Below are 4149 nucleotides of genomic sequence, written 5' to 3' on the forward strand. Positions count from 1 at the left end.
ACCTCACCTACCCTAGCACTTTGCTTTTCGCGCTCCTTACACTCCGAGGCGCCTTGTCTTTGGCCTCGGACAGCGCCTTCTTCAGGGCCTCCATTTCGGCGGGGGCCCCTGTTACACGGTCACGACACTTAGGTGTTAGACACACCAATTCTGCCTATCCTTAAACATATAAGAACGGGAATTACTTACCCTTGTTCTCTTCGAGCTGCCTCTTCGTGAGGTCGAGCTCTCCCTGCGCCTGCTCTAGGTTCCGTTTCAGATCGGCAACCTCGGCGGTACGGGCAGCAACAACAAGCAACACTGCCTTTTTATTCAAAATAATACTTATGATTAGAATCCTGCGGATTTTAATTGACCCTCTGCTAGGCTTTTCCTTCCGAACGCCAAACAGAGTATCAAGGGCTACTACCTATCGGGTGGTAATTTTGCACATATTCATTACTTACCTCGAAGCCTGTTAGGAGGCTGGTGCAAGCTTCGGTTAGTCCGCTTTTGGCGGACGAAACCTTCCGAATCACCGTACTCATAAGAGTACGGTGCCCTTCGTCCAGGGAAGCGCCGCAAAGTGCTTCCAGCAGACGTTCCGGCGCTTCATGCGCAACAGAAGTCCGCGACACAGACGGCTCGCCCTCCTTAGCGAGGGGTCGCCTGCCTGAGTCCGGAACCATTGAAGGTTCCGGAATTGTGTTCGGCTCAGAGCCCGGCTGGTTGTGGCTCTGGTCGACACGATCCGCGGGGATCTTGAACCCCGCGTGTCTGACCTCTAGGACCCCGCGTCGGGGAGTCTCCAGAGTCACCTCCCCCCGCTCTGGGAGCCTTTGGGACAACACCTCCGTGTCGTTCGCGGGTTGAGGAGTAGTGGCCGTCGGAAGCGAATTCATCTCCGAATTGCTCAGGGAACCGGAGGAGGATACCTCGGGGTGATCCCTGGTCGGACTGCACATATGTTCGGCATTATAAATACAAAAACTGTAAGCGAAGTCATGATAGAATGCAACCACTTACGATCACACTAGGGGCTTCCCCCTAGGCAGCCACCCCTCCTCACTGAGAGCGGCTGTGGCGGAGTAGTCCGGAAGGGGCCCCTTCCCCTTCTTGGACGCCCCAGCCTCCCCTCCTGGGGCGGCGTTCCTCTTCTTCTCCCCCCGGTGGGGGAAGGTAGGATCTCTTTCTGATTCCCCCCGCCTCCGCGCGAGGAATCCGACTCGTCGTCATTGGACGACAGGGGAATGACGGCCCGGCGCCGAGGACCTTTTCGAGCCCCCGGGTCCGCCTCCCCGGACCCCTCATCCTTTCCGGATGGGGCGTCTTCTTCTTCTTCCTCCTCCCCTTGGTGGGAGGACTCCACCTCGTCGTCTTTGGACGAGGCTTCCGGCACAACCTTCCGCCGGAGACCCTTTCGGATCCCCGGGGCCTTCTTCTCGGCCTTCTTATCCGGCACCTTGTACGGCGCCGGGACCAGCATCTCCGTCAGGAGAACATCTGCTGGGTCTTCTGGCAGCAGAGCCGGGCAGTAAACCCGCTCCGCTGTCTCAACATAATCCTGAAATAAATACACACAATTACTTAAGGCACTCCCGATAATATATCGGGCAGAACTGGGTCCGATGTTAGTCTAAGAACTCATCGGCCTAGGATCCCGCGCAGCATGAAGCCCGCGGTCTTCGGATGTCGGTGGAGGCACTTCGGAGGCCTTGAACAGCTCCTTCCATGCGCCTTTGTGCGTCATATCGTAGAGCCTCTGGAGCGTCCGGTGCTCGGTGGGGACGAACTCCCACAGATTGACTGCCCGCCTCTGGCAGGGCAAGATTCGGTGAACAAGCATGACCTGGATCACGTTGACAAGCTTGACGTTCTTGTCCTTCATGCTTTTGACGCATGTTTGAAGTCGGGCCAGCTCCGCGGAATCGCCCCAGGATAGGCCCTTCCTCTCCCAGGAGGTAAGCCGCATGGGGGCTCCGGACCGGAACTCGGGGGCCGCCGCCCAGTTGGTGTCGCGTGGCTCGGTGATGTAGAACCACCCCAATTGCCATCCTTTTACGGTCTCCGCAAAGCAGCCGTCGAGCCATGTGACGTTGGGCATTCTGCCCACCATGGCCCCTCCGCACTCTGCCTGTTGGCCTCTTACCACCTTCGGCTTCACGCAGAAAGTTTGCAGCCATAGGCTGAAGTGAGGCCGGATACAGAGGAAAGCCTCGCACACGATGAGGAACACCGAGATGTTGAGGACGAAATTCGGGGCTAGATCATGGAAATCTAGCCCGTAGTAGAACATAAGCCCATGGACAAAGGGATGGAATGGAAATCCCAGTCCACGGACGAAGTGGGCGACGAATACGACCCTCTCATGGGGTCCTGGGGTCGGAATGACCTGCCCGGCATCTGGTAGACGGTGCGCTATGTCCGCGGCCAAGTATCCGGTCGCCCGAAGATTGGTGATGTGCTTCCCCTTGACGATGGAAGCCACCCACTTGCCTCCTGCTCCGGACATGTTTAGCTGTGCAGGGAAGACTTGGGCTTGGGCGCTGGAGCTCGAGGTGGCAAGAGTGGGCGAAGGAGGAAGAAGGCGTGGGTGAAAATGAGGGAATCTTATCCTTTTATAGAGGCTCCGGAAGCGGTGCGCCTCCCCACTTGCCCGTTGGAAATCGCTTGTTTCCCAAGCGCCATGGTTAATGACGTGGTGAGATTACCCATGCCCGTATTGATGAGAATCCCGTAATAAGGGGACACGATCTCTGCTTTGACAAGCCTTGTCACAGAAACCGCCTCGTGATATGCGTTGTAGCTGGTTGTGTGGAAACGGTTCAAATAATGGATCCGATCATAACAACGTGTCACGTCGTCAGGAAAAGTTGTCAACAGATTGCATTTGTGAAATATCATTCTCTCTACGGTGGTACGCGAAGATCATTTTTTCAGATCCGGACACGCTTGGGTGTACGGTGATTACTTTGGATTATTCGGAGGAGGAACCCGCCTTGCAATGCCGAAGACAATACTGCGCGCCGGACTCATCGTCATTGAAGCATGGTTCAGGGGCTATTGAGGGAGTCCTGGATTAGGGGGTATCCGGACAGCCGGACTGTGTACAACGTCCGGACTATTGAAGCGTGAAGATACAAGACTCAAGACTTCGGTGCATGTCCGGATGGGACTTTCCTTGGCGTGGAAGGCAAGCTTGGCAATTCGAATATTATATTTCCTTCCTTGTAACCGACTCCATGTAAACCCTAGCCCGCTCCGGTGTCTATATAAACCGGAGAGGTTGGTCCTTAGAAGGCCGATCACAATTACACTCATACCATCATAGGATAGCTCCTAGGGTTTAGCCTCTACGATCTCGTGGTAGATCTACTCTTGTACTACCCATATCATCAATATTAATCAAGCAGGAAGTAGGGTTTTACCTCCATCGAGAGGGCCCGAACCTGGGTAAACACCTGTGTCCCTTACTTCTTGTTACCATCAGCCTTGACGCACAGATCGGGACCCCCTACCCGAGATCCGCCGGTTTTGACACGGACAGTTAGTCCGTAGAGGCTATCTTGATTACCGTCATTAGAATACTCATAGGCTAGACACCTAGGGTTTAGCAATTACGATCTCGAGGTAGATCAACTCTTGTAATCTTCATACTCGTCGAATATAATCAACCAGGAGTAGGGTTTTACCTCCTTTGAGAGGGCCTGAACCTGGGTAGAACACTGTGTCCCCTGGTTCCCTGTTACCATTGATCCTTAGACGCGCAGGTTGGGCCCCCCTACCCGAGATCTGCCGGTTTTGATACCAACATTCGTGCTTTCATTGAGAGCTCTGCCGCGATGTCTACAAAAGCGATCTATGGCTCGCCTAGTCATCAACAAAAATATGACTTCTGGAGGGTGCCTGGCTTCTGGTCAGACCCTCTAGTTTGGCGGTTTCACCATAGGAGCTTGCACGGACGTCGAGCCCGCAATACCCCTTACGGCCGCCGGACACCGTGTTCGCATTGACCCCGAGTACTTAGAAAAGTTGGATTCGGCGGATGTCTCGTCTTTAAAGGAACTGCTGGACCACATCGCCGCCCTGGGGGTTTCAATGGACTATGATCGGGTCGGGCTCAAGCCTGACCAGAGGGAAATTAATGACCCGCCGATCACCCACCTCAAA

This window comes from Triticum dicoccoides, chromosome 1B (assembly GCF_002162155.2).
Source record: "Triticum dicoccoides isolate Atlit2015 ecotype Zavitan chromosome 1B, WEW_v2.0, whole genome shotgun sequence".
In the NCBI taxonomy this organism is placed as follows: domain Eukaryota; kingdom Viridiplantae; phylum Streptophyta; class Magnoliopsida; order Poales; family Poaceae; genus Triticum; species Triticum dicoccoides.